The sequence below is a fragment of the Acipenser ruthenus genome, chromosome 43, assembly GCF_902713425.1.
Source record: "Acipenser ruthenus chromosome 43, fAciRut3.2 maternal haplotype, whole genome shotgun sequence".
Lineage (NCBI taxonomy): Eukaryota > Metazoa > Chordata > Actinopteri > Acipenseriformes > Acipenseridae > Acipenser > Acipenser ruthenus.
Window position 1 is genome coordinate 3538321 of NC_081231.1, and position 17344 is coordinate 3555664.

The 17344-nt window shown below is 41.3% G+C and overlaps 26 non-coding genes across 26 annotated transcripts; all 26 read left to right on the forward strand.

Annotated features, from left to right (window-relative positions):
• The first annotated feature begins 314 nt into the window (after positions 1-314).
• On the forward strand, positions 315-387 carry trnar-acg (transfer RNA arginine (anticodon ACG)). The gene has a single exon. It is a non-coding gene; the product is annotated as a tRNA-Arg (tRNA).
• A 565-nt stretch (positions 388-952) lies between these two features.
• On the forward strand, positions 953-1025 carry trnar-acg (transfer RNA arginine (anticodon ACG)). Its single transcript has one exon. It is a non-coding gene; the product is annotated as a tRNA-Arg (tRNA).
• Positions 1026-1590: 565 nt separating this feature from the next.
• Positions 1591-1663, forward strand: trnar-acg (transfer RNA arginine (anticodon ACG)). Its single transcript has one exon. It is a non-coding gene; the product is annotated as a tRNA-Arg (tRNA).
• A 565-nt stretch (positions 1664-2228) lies between these two features.
• trnar-acg (transfer RNA arginine (anticodon ACG)) lies at positions 2229-2301 on the forward strand. Its single transcript has one exon. It is a non-coding gene; the product is annotated as a tRNA-Arg (tRNA).
• Positions 2302-2864: 563 nt separating this feature from the next.
• On the forward strand, positions 2865-2937 carry trnar-acg (transfer RNA arginine (anticodon ACG)). Its single transcript has one exon. It is a non-coding gene; the product is annotated as a tRNA-Arg (tRNA).
• Positions 2938-3502: 565 nt separating this feature from the next.
• trnar-acg (transfer RNA arginine (anticodon ACG)) lies at positions 3503-3575 on the forward strand. Its single transcript has one exon. It is a non-coding gene; the product is annotated as a tRNA-Arg (tRNA).
• A 565-nt stretch (positions 3576-4140) lies between these two features.
• Positions 4141-4213, forward strand: trnar-acg (transfer RNA arginine (anticodon ACG)). The gene has a single exon. It is a non-coding gene; the product is annotated as a tRNA-Arg (tRNA).
• A 565-nt stretch (positions 4214-4778) lies between these two features.
• Positions 4779-4851, forward strand: trnar-acg (transfer RNA arginine (anticodon ACG)). The gene has a single exon. It is a non-coding gene; the product is annotated as a tRNA-Arg (tRNA).
• Positions 4852-5416: 565 nt separating this feature from the next.
• trnar-acg (transfer RNA arginine (anticodon ACG)) lies at positions 5417-5489 on the forward strand. The gene has a single exon. It is a non-coding gene; the product is annotated as a tRNA-Arg (tRNA).
• A 565-nt stretch (positions 5490-6054) lies between these two features.
• trnar-acg (transfer RNA arginine (anticodon ACG)) lies at positions 6055-6127 on the forward strand. Its single transcript has one exon. It is a non-coding gene; the product is annotated as a tRNA-Arg (tRNA).
• Positions 6128-7324: 1197 nt separating this feature from the next.
• On the forward strand, positions 7325-7397 carry trnar-acg (transfer RNA arginine (anticodon ACG)). The gene has a single exon. It is a non-coding gene; the product is annotated as a tRNA-Arg (tRNA).
• A 558-nt stretch (positions 7398-7955) lies between these two features.
• trnar-acg (transfer RNA arginine (anticodon ACG)) lies at positions 7956-8029 on the forward strand. The gene has a single exon. It is a non-coding gene; the product is annotated as a tRNA-Arg (tRNA).
• A 565-nt stretch (positions 8030-8594) lies between these two features.
• Positions 8595-8667, forward strand: trnar-acg (transfer RNA arginine (anticodon ACG)). The gene has a single exon. It is a non-coding gene; the product is annotated as a tRNA-Arg (tRNA).
• A 565-nt stretch (positions 8668-9232) lies between these two features.
• On the forward strand, positions 9233-9305 carry trnar-acg (transfer RNA arginine (anticodon ACG)). Its single transcript has one exon. It is a non-coding gene; the product is annotated as a tRNA-Arg (tRNA).
• A 563-nt stretch (positions 9306-9868) lies between these two features.
• Positions 9869-9941, forward strand: trnar-acg (transfer RNA arginine (anticodon ACG)). The gene has a single exon. It is a non-coding gene; the product is annotated as a tRNA-Arg (tRNA).
• Positions 9942-10506: 565 nt separating this feature from the next.
• Positions 10507-10579, forward strand: trnar-acg (transfer RNA arginine (anticodon ACG)). Its single transcript has one exon. It is a non-coding gene; the product is annotated as a tRNA-Arg (tRNA).
• A 565-nt stretch (positions 10580-11144) lies between these two features.
• Positions 11145-11217, forward strand: trnar-acg (transfer RNA arginine (anticodon ACG)). Its single transcript has one exon. It is a non-coding gene; the product is annotated as a tRNA-Arg (tRNA).
• A 565-nt stretch (positions 11218-11782) lies between these two features.
• Positions 11783-11855, forward strand: trnar-acg (transfer RNA arginine (anticodon ACG)). Its single transcript has one exon. It is a non-coding gene; the product is annotated as a tRNA-Arg (tRNA).
• A 565-nt stretch (positions 11856-12420) lies between these two features.
• On the forward strand, positions 12421-12493 carry trnar-acg (transfer RNA arginine (anticodon ACG)). The gene has a single exon. It is a non-coding gene; the product is annotated as a tRNA-Arg (tRNA).
• A 563-nt stretch (positions 12494-13056) lies between these two features.
• trnar-acg (transfer RNA arginine (anticodon ACG)) lies at positions 13057-13129 on the forward strand. Its single transcript has one exon. It is a non-coding gene; the product is annotated as a tRNA-Arg (tRNA).
• Positions 13130-13691: 562 nt separating this feature from the next.
• On the forward strand, positions 13692-13764 carry trnar-acg (transfer RNA arginine (anticodon ACG)). The gene has a single exon. It is a non-coding gene; the product is annotated as a tRNA-Arg (tRNA).
• A 565-nt stretch (positions 13765-14329) lies between these two features.
• On the forward strand, positions 14330-14402 carry trnar-acg (transfer RNA arginine (anticodon ACG)). The gene has a single exon. It is a non-coding gene; the product is annotated as a tRNA-Arg (tRNA).
• Positions 14403-14967: 565 nt separating this feature from the next.
• On the forward strand, positions 14968-15040 carry trnar-acg (transfer RNA arginine (anticodon ACG)). Its single transcript has one exon. It is a non-coding gene; the product is annotated as a tRNA-Arg (tRNA).
• A 565-nt stretch (positions 15041-15605) lies between these two features.
• trnar-acg (transfer RNA arginine (anticodon ACG)) lies at positions 15606-15678 on the forward strand. The gene has a single exon. It is a non-coding gene; the product is annotated as a tRNA-Arg (tRNA).
• A 565-nt stretch (positions 15679-16243) lies between these two features.
• On the forward strand, positions 16244-16316 carry trnar-acg (transfer RNA arginine (anticodon ACG)). The gene has a single exon. It is a non-coding gene; the product is annotated as a tRNA-Arg (tRNA).
• Positions 16317-16873: 557 nt separating this feature from the next.
• On the forward strand, positions 16874-16947 carry trnar-acg (transfer RNA arginine (anticodon ACG)). Its single transcript has one exon. It is a non-coding gene; the product is annotated as a tRNA-Arg (tRNA).
• The last annotated feature ends 397 nt before the right edge of the window (positions 16948-17344 follow it).

The following is a 17344-nucleotide window of genomic DNA, read 5'->3' on the forward strand; positions in this document are numbered from 1 at the left end:
TTGATGATGAAGTTTCGACAGCTGTTTTAGATTTCATTCCTTCTCTTTGTCCCTATCATTACCAGTAAAAACAGTGAAAGCATACAAACAGAAATTGTCATCAAACCAGAATTGAACCAGCAACATAAATGCCAGGAGTGCCATTATGATTACCCACTCTACCAGCTGAGATACCGATGGGTGGCTGAGTGAGTTTCTCGTTGATTACAATACACAGGCAACAAAAGGCTGGGAAGCTCAGGTGACTGCAGTAGTATTTAGCTGCCCCCCATTAATTTTGCTGAGTGTGCATTAACAGTGCTTGTTGAGCACAGGGGCCAGTGGCGCAATGGATAACGCGTCTGACTACGAATCAGAAGATTGTAGGTTCGACTCCTACCTGGCTCGTGACTTTTGTTGCATGCATTTTGTCCCTCGGCTATTTGAATGAAATTCTTTTTCTCAAGTAACACTCCAATTTGATCATTTTCCAACATATTTCTTAAAGAAAAAGCATTCATTGGAGAATTAGAGCATGGAGCCAGATACTTCTCACATGCTAAGCAAGAGCATTGCCACTTGAACTAATTCCCCATGCTAGACAAGATAAGACATGGGAGCTGCACACACCTATTCAAAGAACTTTCACTTATTCTGATATGATGATGAAGTTTTGACAGCTGTTTTAGATTTCATTCCTTCTCTTTGTCCCTATCATTACCAGTAAAAACAGTGAAAGCATACAAACAGAAATTGTCATCAAACCAGAATTGAACCAGCAACATAAATGCCAGGAGTGCCATTATGATTACCCACTCTACCAGCTGAGATACCGATGGGTGGCTGAGTGAGTTTCTCGTTGATTACAATACACAGGCAACAAAAGGCTGGGAAGCTCAGGTGACTGCAGTAGTATTTAGCTGCCCCCCATTAATTTTGCTGAGTGTGCATTAACAGTGCTTGTTGAGCACAGGGGCCAGTGGCGCAATGGATAACGCGTCTGACTACGAATCAGAAGATTGTAGGTTCGACTCCTACCTGGCTCGTGACTTTTGTTGCATGCATTTTGTCCCTCGGCTATTTGAATGAAATTCTTTTTCTCAAGTAACACTCCAATTTGATCATTTTCCAACATATTTCTTAAAGAAAAAGCATTCATTGGAGAATTAGAGCATGGAGCCAGATACTTCTCACATGCTAAGCAAGAGCATTACCACTTGAACTAATTCCCCATGCTGGACAAGATAAGAAATTGGAGCTGCACACACCTATTCAAAGAAATTTCACTTATTCTGATTTGATGATGAAGTTTCGACAGCTGTTTTAGATTTCATTCCTTCTCTTTGTCCCTATCATTACCAGTAAAAACAGTGAAAGCATACAAACAGAAATTGTCATCAAACCAGAATTGAACCAGCAACATAAATGCCAGGAGTGCCATTATGATTACCCACTCTACCAGCTGAGATACCGATGGGTGGCTGAGTGAGTTTCTCGTTGATTACAATACACAGGCAACAAAAGGCTGGGAAGCTCAGGTGACTGCAGTAGTATTTAGCTGCCCCCCATTAATTTTGCTGAGTGTGCATTAACAGTGCTTGTTGAGCACAGGGGCCAGTGGCGCAATGGATAACGCGTCTGACTACGAATCAGAAGATTGTAGGTTCGACTCCTACCTGGCTCGTGACTTTTGTTGCATGCATTTTGTCCCTCGGCTATTTGAATGAAATTCTTTTTCTCAAGTAACACTCCAATTTGATCTTTTTCCAACATATTTCTTAAAGAAAAAGCATTCATTGGAGAATAAGAGCATGGAGCCCGATACTTCTCACATGCTAAGCAAGAGCATTACCACTTGAACTAATTCCCCATGCTGGACAAGATAAGACATTGGAGCTGCACACACCTATTCAAAGAAATTTCACTTATTCTGATATGATGATGAAGTCTCGACAGCTGTTTTAGATTTCATTCCTTCTCTTTGTCCCTATCATTACCAGTAAAAACAGTGAAAGAATACAAACAAAAATTGTCATCAAACCAGAATTGAACCAGCAACATAAATGCCAGGAGTGCCATTATTATTACTCACTCTACCAGCTGAGATACCGATGGGTGACTGAGTGAGTTTCTCGTTGATTACAATACACAGGCAACAAAAGGCTGGGAAGCTCAGGTGACTGCAGTAGTATTTAGCTGCCCCCCATTAATTTTGCTGAGTGTGCATTAACAGTGCTTGTTGAGCACAGGGGCCAGTGGCGCAATGGATAACGCGTCTGACTACGAATCAGAAGATTGTAGGTTCGACTCCTACCTGGCTCGTGACTTTTATTGCATGCATTTTGTCCCTCGGCTATTTGAATGAAATTCTTTTTCTCAAGTAACACTCCAATTTGATCATTTTCCAACCGATTTGTTAAAGAAAAAGCATTCATTGGAGAATAAGAGCATGGAACCTGATACTTCTCACATGCTAAGCAAGAGCATTACCACTTGAACTAATTCCCCATGCTGGACAGGATAAGACATGAGAGCTGCTCACACCTATTCAAAGAACTTTCACTTATTCTGATTTGATGATGAAGTTTCGACAGCTGTTTTAGATTTCATTCCTTCTCTTTGTCCCTATCATTACATGTAAAAACAGTGAAAGCATACAAACAGAAATTGTCATCAAACCAGAATTGAACCAGCAACATAAATGAAGGAGTGCCATTATGATTATCCACTCTACCAGCTGTGATACCGATGGGTGGCTGAGTGAGTTTCTCGTTGATTACAATACACAGGCAACAAAAGGCTGGGAAGCTCAGGTGACTGCAGTAGTATTTAGCTGCCCCCCATTAATTTTGCTGAGTGTGCATTAACAGTGCTTGTTGAGCACAGGGCCAGTGGCGCAATGGATAACGCGTCTGACTACGAATCAGAAGATTGTAGGTTCGACTCCTACCTGGCTCGTGACTTTTGTTGCATGCATTTTGTCCCTCGGCTATTTGAATGAAATTCTTTTTCTCAAGTAACACTCCAATTTGATCATTTTCCAACCGATTTCTTAAAGAAAAAGCATTCATTGGAGGAAACGGGCATGTGACCCGATACTTCTCACATGCTAAGCAAGCGCATTACCACTTGAACTAATTCCCCCTGCTGGACAGGATAAGACATGAGAGCTGCTCACACCTATTCAAAGAATTTTCACTTATTCTGATTTGATGATGAAGTTTCGACATCTGTTTTAGATTTCATTCCTTCTGTTTGTCCCTATCATTACATGTAAAAACAGTGAAAGCATACAAACAGAAATTGTCATCAAACCAGAATTGAACCAGCAACATAAATGCCAGGAGTGCCATTATGATTACCCATTCTACCAGCTGAGATACCGATGGGTGGCTGAGTGAGTTTCTCGTTGATTACAATACACAGGCAACAAAAGGCTGGGAAGCTCAGGTGACTGCAGTAGTATTTAGCTGCCCCCCATTAATTTTGCTGAGTGTGCATTAACAGTGCTTGTTGAGCACAGGGGCCAGTGGCGCAATGGATAACGCGTCTGACTACGAATCAGAAGATTGTAGGTTCGACTCCTACCTGGTTCGTGACTTTTGTTGCATGCATTTTGTCCCTCGGCTATTTGAATGAAATTCTTTTTCTCAAGTAACACTCCAATTTGATCTTTTTCCAACATATTTCTTAAAGAAAAAGCATTCATTGGAGAATAAGAGCATGGAGCCCGATACTTCTCACATGCTAAGCAAGAGCATTACCACTTGAACTAATTCCCCATGCTGGACAAGATAAGACATTGGAGCTGCACACACCTATTCAAAGAAATTTCACTTATTCTGATATGATGATGAAGTCTCGACAGCTGTTTTAGATTTCATTCCTTCTCTTTGTCCCTATCATTACCAGTAAAAACAGTGAAAGCATCCAAACAGAAATTGTCATCAAACCAGAATTGAACCAGCAACATAAATGCCAGGAGTGCCATTATGATTACCCACTCTACCAGCTGAGATACCGATGGGTGGCTGAGTGAGTTTCTCGTTGATTACAATACACAGGCAACAAAAGGCTGGGAAGCTCAGGTGACTGCAGTAGTATTTAGCTGCCCCCCATTAATTTTGCTGAGTGTGCATTAACAGTGCTTGTTGAGCACAGGGGCCAGTGGCGCAATGGATAACGCGTCTGACTACGAATCAGAAGATTGTAGGTTCGACTCCTACCTGGCTCGTGACTTTTATTGCATGCATTTTGTCCCTCGGCTATTTGAATGAAATTCTTTTTCTCAAGTAACACTCCAATTTGATCATTTTCCAACCGATTTGTTAAAGAAAAAGCATTCATTGGAGAATAAGATCATGGAACCTGATACTTCTCACATGCTAAGCAAGAGCATTACCACTTGAACTAATTCCCCATGCTAGACAAGATAAGACATGGGAGCTGCACACACCAATTCAAAGAACTTTCACTTATTCTGATTTGATGATGAAGTTTTGACAGCTGTTTTAGATTTCATTCCTTCTCTTTGTCCCTATCATTACCAGTAAAAACAGTGAAAGCATACAAACAGAAATTGTCATCAAACCAGAATTGAACCAGCAACATAAATGCCAGGAGTGCCATTATGATTACCCACTCTACCAGCTGAGATACCGATGGGTGGCTGAGTGAGTTTCTCGTTGATTACAATACACAGGCAACAAAAGGCTGGGAAGCTCAGGTGACTGCAGTAGTATTTAGCTGCCCCCCATTCATTTTGCTGAGTGTGCATTAACAGTGCTTGTTGAGCACAGGGGCCAGTGGCGCAATGGATAACGCGTCTGACTACGAATCAGAAGATTGTAGGTTCGACTCCTACCTTGCTCGTGACTTTTGTTGCATGCAATTTGTCCCTCGGCTATTTGAATGAAATTCTTTTTCTCAAGTAACACTCCAATTTGATCATTTTCCAACCGATTTCTTAAAGAAAAAGCATTCATTGGAGGAAACGGGCATGTGACCCGATACTTCTCACATGCTAAGCAAGCGCATTACCACTTGAACTAATTCCCCCTGCTGGACAGGATAAGACATGAGAGCTGCTCACACCTATTCAAAGAATTTTCACTTATTCTGATTTGATGATGAAGTTTCGACATCTGTTTTAGATTTCATTCCTTCTGTTTGTCCCTATCATTACATGTAAAAACAGTGAAAGCATACAAACAGAAATTGTCATCAAACCAGAATTGAACCAGCAACATAAATGCCAGGAGTGCCATTATGATTACCCATTCTACCAGCTGAGATACCGATGGGTGGCTGAGTGAGTTTCTCGTTGATTACAATACACAGGCAACAAAAGGCTGGGAAGCTCAGGTGACTGCAGTAGTATTTAGCTGCCCCCCATTAATTTTGCTGAGTGTGCATTAACAGTGCTTGTTGAGCACAGGGGCCAGTGGCGCAATGGATAACGCGTCTGACTACGAATCAGAAGATTGTAGGTTCGACTCCTACCTGGTTCGTGACTTTTGTTGCATGCATTTTGTCCCTCGGCTATTTGAATGAAATTCTTTTTCTCAAGTAACACTCCAATTTGATCTTTTTCCAACATATTTCTTAAAGAAAAAGCATTCATTGGAGAATAAGAGCATGGAGCCCGATACTTCTCACATGCTAAGCAAGAGCATTACCACTTGAACTAATTCCCCATGCTGGACAAGATAAGACATTGGAGCTGCACACACCTATTCAAAGAAATTTCACTTATTCTGATATGATGATGAAGTCTCGACAGCTGTTTTAGATTTCATTCCTTCTCTTTGTCCCTATCATTACCAGTAAAAACAGTGAAAGCATCCAAACAGAAATTGTCATCAAACCAGAATTGAACCAGCAACATAAATGCCAGGAGTGCCATTATGATTACCCACTCTACCAGCTGAGATACCGATGGGTGGCTGAGTGAGTTTCTCGTTGATTACAATACACAGGCAACAAAAGGCTGGGAAGCTCAGGTGACTGCAGTAGTATTTAGCTGCCCCCCATTAATTTTGCTGAGTGTGCATTAACAGTGCTTGTTGAGCACAGGGGCCAGTGGCGCAATGGATAACGCGTCTGACTACGAATCAGAAGATTGTAGGTTCGACTCCTACCTGGCTCGTGACTTTTGTTGCATGCATTTTGTCCCTCGGCTATTTGAATGAAATTCTTTTTCTCAAGTAACACTCCAATTTGATCATTTTCCAACATATTTCTTAAAGAAAAAGCATTCATTGGAGAATTAGAGCATGGAGCCAGATACTTCTCACATGCTAAGCAAGAGCATTGCCACTTGAACTAATTCCCCATGCTAGACAAGATAAGACATGGGAGCTGCACACACCTATTCAAAGAACTTTCACTTATTCTGATATGATGATGAAGTTTTGACAGCTGTTTTAGATTTCATTCCTTCTCTTTGTCCCTATCATTACCAGTAAAAACAGTGAAAGCATACAAACAGAAATTGTCATCAAACCAGAATTGAACCAGCAACATAAATGCCAGGAGTGCCATTATGATTACTCACTCTACCAGCTGAGATACCGATGGGTGACTGAGTGAGTTTCTCGTTGATTACAATACACAGGCAACAAAAGGCTGGGAAGCTCAGGTGACTGCAGTAGTATTTAGCTGCCCCCCATTAATTTTTGCTGAGTGTGCTTTAACAGTGCTTGTTGAGCCCAGTGGCGCAATGGATAACGCGTCTGACTACGAATCAGAAGATTGTCGGTTCGACTCCTACCTGGCTCGTGTCTTTTGTTGCATGCATTTTGTCCCTCGGCTATTTGAATGAAATTCTTTTTCTCAAGTAACACTCCAATTTGATCATTTTCCAACATATTTCTTAAAGAAAAAGCATTCATTGGAGAATAACAGCATGGAACCCGATACTTCTCACATGCTAAGCAAGAGCATTACCACTTGAACTAATTCCCCATGCTGGACAAGATAAGACATTGGAGCTGCACACACCTATTCAAAGAAATTTCACTTATTCTGATATGATGATGAAGTTTCGACAGCTGTTTTAGATTTCATTCCTTCTCTTTGTCCCTATCATTACCAGTAAAAACAGTGAAAGCATACAAACAGAAATTGTCATCAAACCAGAATTGAACCAGCAACATAAATGCCAGGAGTGCCATTATGGCTACTCACTCTACCAGCTGAGATACCGATGGGTGACTGAGTGAGTTTCTCGTTGATTACAATACACAGGCAACAAAAGGCTGGGAAGCTCAGGTGACTGCAGTAGTATTTAGCTGCCCCCCATTAATTTTGCTGAGTGTGCATTAACAGTGCTTGTTGAGCACAGGGGCCAGTGGCGCAATGGATAACGTGTCTGACTACGAATCAGAAGATTGTAGGTTCGACTCCTACCTGGCTCGTGACTTTTGTTGCATGCATTTTGTCCCTCGGCTATTTGAATGAAATTCTTTTTCTCAAGTAACACTCCAATTTGATCATTTTCCTACATATTTCTTAAAGAAAAAGCATTCATTGGAGAATAAGAGCATGGAACCCGATACTTCTCACATGCTAAGCAAGAGCATTAGCACTTGAACTAATTCCCCATGCTGGACAAGATAAGACATGGGAGCTGCACACACCTATTCAAAGAACTTTCACTTATTCTGATATGATGATGAAGTTTTGACAGCTGTTTTAGATTTCATTCCTTCTCTTTGTCCCTATCATTACCAGTAAAAACAGTGAAAGCATACAAACAGAAATTGTCATCAAACCAGAATTGAACCAGCAACATAAATGCCAGGAGTGCCATTATGATTACTCACTCTACCAGCTGAGATACCGATGGGTGACTGAGTGAGTTTCTCGTTGATTACAATACACAGGCAACAAAAGGCTGGGAAGCTCAGGTGACTGCAGTAGTATTTAGCTGCCCCCCATTAATTTTTGCTGAGTGTGCTTTAACAGTGCTTGTTGAGCCCAGTGGCGCAATGGATAACGCGTCTGACTACGAATCAGAAGATTGTTGGTTCGACTCCTACCTGGCTCGTGTCTTTTGTTGCATGCATTTTGTCCCTCGGCTATTTGAATGAAATTCTTTTTCTCAAGTAACACTCCAATTTGATCATTTTCCAACATATTTCTTAAAGAAAAAGCATTCATTGGAGAATAACAGCATGGAACCCGATACTTCTCACATGCTAAGCAAGAGCATTACCACTTGAACTAATTCCCCATGCTGGACAAGATAAGACATTGGAGCTGCACACACCTATTCAAAGAAATTTCACTTATTCTGATATGATGATGAAGTTTCGACAGCTGTTTTAGATTTCATTCCTTCTCTTTGTCCCTATCATTACCAGTAAAAACAGTGAAAGCATACAAACAGAAATTGTCATCAAACCAGAATTGAACCAGCAACATAAATGCCAGGAGTGCCATTACGATTACCCCCTCTACCAGCTGAGATACCGATGGGCGGCTGAGTGAGTTTCTCGTTGATTACAATACACAGGCAACAAAAGGCTGGGAAGCTCAGGTGACTGCAGTAGTATTTAGCTGCCCCCCATTAATTTTGCTGAGTGTGCATTAACAGTGCTTGTTGAGCACAGGGGCCAGTGGCGCAATGGATAACGCGTCTGACTACGAATCAGAAGATTGTAGGTTCGACTCCTACCTGGCTCGTGACTTTTGTTGCATGCATTTTGTCCCTCGGCTATTTGAATGAAATTCTTTTTCTCAAGTAACACTCCAATTTGATCTTTTTCCAACATATTTCTTAAAGAAAAAGCATTCATTGGAGAATAAGAGCATGGAGCCCGATACTTCTCACATGCTAAGCAAGAGCATTACCACTTGAACTAATTCCCCATGCTGGACAAGATAAGACATTGGAGCTGCACACACCTATTCAAAGAAATTTCACTTATTCTGATATGATGATGAAGTCTCGACAGCTGTTTTAGATTTCATTCCTTCTCTTTGTCCCTATCATTACCAGTAAAAACAGTGAAAGAATACAAACAAAAATTGTCATCAAACCAGAATTGAACCAGCAACATAAATGCCAGGAGTGCCATTATTATTACTCACTCTACCAGCTGAGATACCGATGGGTGACTGAGTGAGTTTCTCGTTGATTACAATACACAGGCAACAAAAGGCTGGGAAGCTCAGGTGACTGCAGTAGTATTTAGCTGCCCCCCATTAATTTTGCTGAGTGTGCATTAACAGTGCTTGTTGAGCACAGGGGCCAGTGGCGCAATGGATAACGCGTCTGACTACGAATCAGAAGATTGTAGGTTCGACTCCTACCTGGCTCGTGACTTTTATTGCATGCATTTTGTCCCTCGGCTATTTGAATGAAATTCTTTTTCTCAAGTAACACTCCAATTTGATCATTTTCCAACCGATTTGTTAAAGAAAAAGCATTCATTGGAGAATAAGAGCATGGAACCTGATACTTCTCACATGCTAAGCAAGAGCATTACCACTTGAACTAATTCCCCATGCTGGACAGGATAAGACATGAGAGCTGCTCACACCTATTCAAAGAACTTTCACTTATTCTGATTTGATGATGAAGTTTCGACAGCTGTTTTAGATTTCATTCCTTCTCTTTGTCCCTATCATTACATGTAAAAACAGTGAAAGCATACAAACAGAAATTGTCATCAAACCAGAATTGAACCAGCAACATAAATGAAGGAGTGCCATTATGATTATCCACTCTACCAGCTGTGATACCGATGGGTGGCTGAGTGAGTTTCTCGTTGATTACAATACACAGGCAACAAAAGGCTGGGAAGCTCAGGTGACTGCAGTAGTATTTAGCTGCCCCCCATTAATTTTGCTGAGTGTGCATTAACAGTGCTTGTTGAGCACAGGGCCAGTGGCGCAATGGATAACGCGTCTGACTACGAATCAGAAGATTGTAGGTTCGACTCCTACCTGGCTCGTGACTTTTGTTGCATGCATTTTGTCCCTCGGCTATTTGAATGAAATTCTTTTTCTCAAGTAACACTCCAATTTGATCATTTTCCAACCGATTTCTTAAAGAAAAAGCATTCATTGGAGGAAACGGGCATGTGACCCGATACTTCTCACATGCTAAGCAAGCGCATTACCACTTGAACTAATTCCCCCTGCTGGACAGGATAAGACATGAGAGCTGCTCACACCTATTCAAAGAATTTTCACTTATTCTGATTTGATGATGAAGTTTCGACATCTGTTTTAGATTTCATTCCTTCTGTTTGTCCCTATCATTACATGTAAAAACAGTGAAAGCATACAAACAGAAATTGTCATCAAACCAGAATTGAACCAGCAACATAAATGCCAGGAGTGCCATTATGATTACCCATTCTACCAGCTGAGATACCGATGGGTGGCTGAGTGAGTTTCTCGTTGATTACAATACACAGGCAACAAAAGGCTGGGAAGCTCAGGTGACTGCAGTAGTATTTAGCTGCCCCCCATTAATTTTGCTGAGTGTGCATTAACAGTGCTTGTTGAGCACAGGGGCCAGTGGCGCAATGGATAACGCGTCTGACTACGAATCAGAAGATTGTAGGTTCGACTCCTACCTGGTTCGTGACTTTTGTTGCATGCATTTTGTCCCTCGGCTATTTGAATGAAATTCTTTTTCTCAAGTAACACTCCAATTTGATCTTTTTCCAACATATTTCTTAAAGAAAAAGCATTCATTGGAGAATAAGAGCATGGAGCCCGATACTTCTCACATGCTAAGCAAGAGCATTACCACTTGAACTAATTCCCCATGCTGGACAAGATAAGACATTGGAGCTGCACACACCTATTCAAAGAAATTTCACTTATTCTGATATGATGATGAAGTCTCGACAGCTGTTTTAGATTTCATTCCTTCTCTTTGTCCCTATCATTACCAGTAAAAACAGTGAAAGCATCCAAACAGAAATTGTCATCAAACCAGAATTGAACCAGCAACATAAATGCCAGGAGTGCCATTATGATTACCCACTCTACCAGCTGAGATACCGATGGGTGGCTGAGTGAGTTTCTCGTTGATTACAATACACAGGCAACAAAAGGCTGGGAAGCTCAGGTGACTGCAGTAGTATTTAGCTGCCCCCCATTAATTTTGCTGAGTGTGCATTAACAGTGCTTGTTGAGCACAGGGGCCAGTGGCGCAATGGATAACGCGTCTGACTACGAATCAGAAGATTGTAGGTTCGACTCCTACCTGGCTCGTGACTTTTATTGCATGCATTTTGTCCCTCGGCTATTTGAATGAAATTCTTTTTCTCAAGTAACACTCCAATTTGATCATTTTCCAACCGATTTGTTAAAGAAAAAGCATTCATTGGAGAATAAGATCATGGAACCTGATACTTCTCACATGCTAAGCAAGAGCATTACCACTTGAACTAATTCCCCATGCTAGACAAGATAAGACATGGGAGCTGCACACACCAATTCAAAGAACTTTCACTTATTCTGATTTGATGATGAAGTTTTGACAGCTGTTTTAGATTTCATTCCTTCTCTTTGTCCCTATCATTACCAGTAAAAACAGTGAAAGCATACAAACAGAAATTGTCATCAAACCAGAATTGAACCAGCAACATAAATGCCAGGAGTGCCATTATGATTACCCACTCTACCAGCTGAGATACCGATGGGTGGCTGAGTGAGTTTCTCGTTGATTACAATACACAGGCAACAAAAGGCTGGGAAGCTCAGGTGACTGCAGTAGTATTTAGCTGCCCCCCATTCATTTTGCTGAGTGTGCATTAACAGTGCTTGTTGAGCACAGGGGCCAGTGGCGCAATGGATAACGCGTCTGACTACGAATCAGAAGATTGTAGGTTCGACTCCTACCTTGCTCGTGACTTTTGTTGCATGCAATTTGTCCCTCGGCTATTTGAATGAAATTCTTTTTCTCAAGTAACACTCCAATTTGATCATTTTCCAACCGATTTCTTAAAGAAAAAGAATTCATTGGAGGAAACGGGCATGGAACCCGATACTTCTCACATGCTAAGCAAGCGCATTACCACTTGAACTAATTCCCCCTGCTGGACAGGATAAGACATGAGAGCTGCTCACACCTATTCAAAGAACATTCACTTATTCTGATTTGATGATGAAGTTTCGACATCTGTTTTAGATTTCATTCCTTCTCTTTGTCCCTATCATTACCAGTAAAAACAGTGAAAGCATACAAACAGAAATTGTCATCAAACCAGAATTGAACCAGCAACATAAATGCCAGGAGTGACGTTATGATTACCCACTCTACCAGCTGAGATACCGATGGGTGGCTGATCGAGTTTCTCGTTGATTACAATACACAGGCAACAAAAGGCTGGGCAGCTCAGGTGACTGCAGTAGTATTTAGCTGCCCCCCATTAATTTTGCTGAGTGTGCATTAACAGTGCTTGTTGAGCACAGGGGCCAGTGGCGCAATGGATAACGCGTCTGACTACGAATCAGAAGATTGTAGGTTCGACTCCTACCTGGCTCGTGACTTTTGTTGCATGCATTTTGTCCCTCGGCTATTTGAATGAAATTCTTTTTCTCAAGTAACACTCCAATTTGATCATTTTCCAACCGATTTGTTAAAGAAAAAGCATTCATTGGAGAATAAGAGCATGGAGCCCGATACTTCTCACATGCTAAGCAAGAGCATTACCACTTGAACTAATTCCCCATGCTGGACAGGATAAGACATGAGAGCTGCTCACACCTATTCAAAGAACTTTCACTTATTCTGATTTGATGATGAAGTTTCGACAGCTGTTTTAGATTTCATTCCTTCTCTTTGTCCCTATCATTACATGTAAAAACAGTGAAAGCATACAAACAGAAATTGTCATCAAACCAGAATTGAACCAGCAACATAAATGAAGGAGTGCCATTATGATTATCCACTCTACCAGCTGAGATACCGATGGGTGGCTGAGTGAGTTTCTCGTTGATTACAATACACAGGCAACAAAATGCTGGGAAGCTCAGGTGACTGCAGTAGTATTTAGCTGCCCCCCATTAATTTTGCTGAGTGTGCATTAACAGTGCTTGTTGAGCACAGGGCCAGTGGCGCAATGGATAACGCGTCTGACTACGAATCAGAAGATTGTAGGTTCGACTCCTACCTGGCTCGTGACTTTTGTTGCATGCATTTTGTCCCTCGGCTATTTGAATGAAATTCTTTTTCTCAAGTAACACTCCAATTTGATCATTTTCCAACCGATTTCTTAAAGAAAAAGCATTCATTGGAGGAAACGGGCATGTGACCCGATACTTCTCACATGCTAAGCAAGCGCATTACCACTTGAACTAATTCCCCCTGCTGGACAGGATAAGACATGAGAGCTGCTCACACCTATTCAAAGAATTTTCACTTATTCTGATTTGATGAAGTTTCGACATCTGTTTTAGATTTCATTCCTTCTGTTTGTCCCTATCATTACATGTAAAAACAGTGAAAGCATACAAACAGAAATTGTCAACAAACCAGAATTGAACCAGCAACATAAATGCCAGGAGTGCCATTATGATTACCCACTCTACCAGCTGAGATACCGATGGGTGGCTGAGTGAGTTTCTCGTTGATTACAATACACAGGCAACAAAAGGCTGGGAAGTTCAGGTGACACCAGTAGTATTTAGCTGCCCCCCATTAATTTTGCTGAGTGTGCATTAACAGTGCTTGTTGAGCACAGGGGCCAGAGGCGCAATGGATAACGCGTCTGACTACGAATCAGAAGATTGTAGGTTCGACTCCTACCTGGCCCGTGACTTTTGTTGCATGCATTTTGTCCCTCGGCTATTTGAATGAAATTCTTTTTCTCAAGTAACACTCCAATTTGATCATTTTCCAACCGATTTCTTAAAGAAAAAGCATTCATTGGAGAATAAGAGCATGGAACCCGATACTTCTCACATGCTAAGCAAGAGCATTACCACTTGAACTAATTCCCCATGCTGGACAGGATAAGACATGGGAGCTGCTCACACCTATTCAAAGAACTTTCACTTATTCTGATTTGATGATGAAGTTTCGACAGCTGTTTTAGATTTCATTCCTTCTTTTTGTCCCTATCATTACCAGTAAAAACAGTGAAAGCATCCAAACAGAAATTGTCATCAAACCAGAATTGAACCAGCAACATAAATGCCTGGAGTGCCGTTATAATTAACCACTCTACCAGCTGATATACCGATGGGTGGCTGAGTGAGTTTCTCGTTGATTACAATACACAGGCAACAAAAGGCTGGGAAGCTCAGGTGACTGCAGTAGTATTTAGCTGCCCCCCATTAATTTTGCTGAGTGTGCATTAACAGTGCTTGTTGAGCACAGGGGCCAGTGGCGCAATGGATAACGCGTCTGACTACGAATCAGAAGATTGTAGGTTCGACTCCTACCTGGCTCGTGACTTTTGTTGCATGCATTTTGTCCCTCGGCTATTTGAATGAAATTCTTTTTCTCAAGTAACACTCCAATTTGATCATTTTCCAACCGATTTCTTAAAGAAAAAGTATTCATTGGAGAATAAGAGCATGGAACCCGATACTTCTCACATGCTAAGCAAGAGCATTACCACTTGAACTTATTCCCCATGCTGGACAGGATAAGACATGGGAGCTGCTCACACCTATTCAAAGAACTTTCACTTATTCTGATTTGATGATGAAGTTTCGACAGCTGTTTTAGATTTCATTCCTTCTTTTTGTCCCTATCATTACATGTAAAAACAGTGAAAGCATCCAAACAGAAATTGTCATCAAACCAGAATTGAACCAGCAACATAAATGCCTGGAGTGCCGTTATAATTAACCACTCTACCAGCTGATATACCGATGGGTGGCTGAGTGAGTTTCTCGTTGATTACAATACACAGGCAACAAAAGGCTGGGAAGCTCAGGTGACTGCAGTAGTATTTAGCTGCCCCCCATTAATTTTGCTGAGTGTGCATTAACAGTGCTTGTTGAGCACAGGGGCCAGTGGCGCAATGGATAACGTGTCTGACTACGAATCAGAAGATTGTAGGTTCGACTCCTACCTGGCTCGTGACTTTTGTTGCATGCATTTTGTCCCTCGGCTATTTGAATGAAATTCTTTTTCTCAAGTAACACTCCAATTTGATCATTTTCCAACCGATTTCTTAAAGAAAAAGCATTCATTGGAGAATAAGAGCATGGAACCCGATACTTCTCACATGCTAAGCAAGAGCATTACCACTTGAACTAATTCCCCATGCTGGACAGGATAAGACATGGGAGCTGCTCACACCTATTCAAAGAACTTTCACTTATTCTGATTTGATGATGAAGTTTCGACAGCTGTTTTAGATTTCATTCCTTCTTTTTGTCCCTATCATTACATGTAAAAACAGTGAAAGCATCCAAACAGAAATTGTCATCAAACCAGAATTGAACCAGCAACATAAATGCCAGGAGTGCCGTTATAATTAACCACTCTACCAGCTGATATACCGATGGGTGGCTGAGTGAGTTTCTCGTTGATTACAATACACAGGCAACAAAAGGCTGGGAAGCTCAGGTGACTGCAGTAGTATTTAGCTGCCCCCCATTAATTTTGCTGAGTGTGCATTAACAGTGCTTGTTGAGCACAGGGGCCAGTGGCGCAATGGATAACGCGTCTGACTACGAATCAGAAGATTGTAGGTTCGACTCCTACCTGGCTCGTGACTTTTGTTGCATGCATTTTGTCCCTCGGCTATTTGAATGAAATTCTTTTTCTCAAGTAACACTCCAATTTGATCATTTTCCAACCGATTTCTTAAAGAAAAAGCATTCATTGGAGAATAAGAGCATGGAACCCGATACTTCTCACATGCTAAGCAAGAGCATTACCACTTGAACTAATTCCCCATGCTGGACAGGATAAGACATGGGAGCTGCTCACACCTATTCAAAGAACTTTCACTTATTCTGATTTGATGATGAAGTTTCGACAGCTGTTTTAGATTTCATTCCTTCTTTTTGTCCCTATCATTACATGTAAAAACAGTGAAAGCATCCAAACAGAAATTGTCATCAAACCAGAATTGAACCAGCAACATAAATGCCAGGAGTGCCGTTATAATTAACCAGTCTACCAGCTGATATACCGATGGGTGGTTGAGTGAGTTTCTCGTTGATTACAATACACAGGCAACAAAAGGCTGGGAAGCTCAGGTGACTGCAGTAGTATTTAGCTGCCCCCCATTAATTTTGCTGAGTGTGCATTAACAGTGCTTGTTGAGCACAGGGGCCAGTGGCGCAATGGATAACGCGTCTGACTACGAATCAGAAGATTGTAGGTTCGACTCCTACCTGGCTCGTGACTTTTGTTGCATGCATTTTGTCCCTCGGCTATTTGAATGAAATTCTTTTTCTCAAGTAACACTCCAATTTGATCATTTTCCAACCGATTTCTTAAAGAAAAAGCATTCATTAAAGAATAAGAGCATGGAACCCGATACTTCTCACATGCTAAGCAAGAGCATTACCACTTGAACTAATTCCCCATGCTGGACAGGATAAGACATGGGAGCTGCTCACACCTATTCAAAGAACTTTCACTTATTCTGATTTGATGATGAAGTTTCGACAGCTGTTTTAGATTTCATTCCTTCTTTTTGTCCCTATCATTACATGTAAAAACAGTGAAAGCATCCAAACAGAAATTGTCATCAAACCAGAATTGAACCAGCAACATAAATGCCAGGAGTGCCGTTATAATTAACCACTCTACCAGCTGATATACCGATGGGTGGCTGAGTGAGTTTCTCATTTATTACAATACACAGGCAACAAAAGGCTGGGAAGCTCAGGTGACTGCAGTAGTATTTAGCTGCCCCCCATTAATTTTGCTGAGTGTGCTTTAACAGTGCTTGTTGAGCCCAGTGGCGCAATGGATAACGCGTCTGACTACGAATCAGAAGATTGTAGGTTCGACTCCTACCTGGCTCGTGACGTTTGTTACTTGCATTTTGTCCCTCGGCTATTTGAATGAAATTCTTTTTCTCAAGTAACACTCCAATTTGATCATTTTCCAACATATTTCTTAAAGAAAAAGCATTCATTGGAGAATAAGAGCATGGAACCCGATACTTCTCACATGCTAAGCAAGAGCATTACCACTTGAACTAATTCCCCATGCTGGACAAGATAAGACATGGGAGCTGCACACACCTATTCAAAGAAATTTCACTTATTCTGATATGATGATGAAGTTTCGACAGCTGTTTTAGATTTCATTCCTTCTCTTTGTCCCTATCATTACCAGTAAAAACAGTGAAAGCATCCAAACAGAAATTACCATCAAACCAGATTTGAACCAGCAACATAAACGCCAGGTGTGTCATTA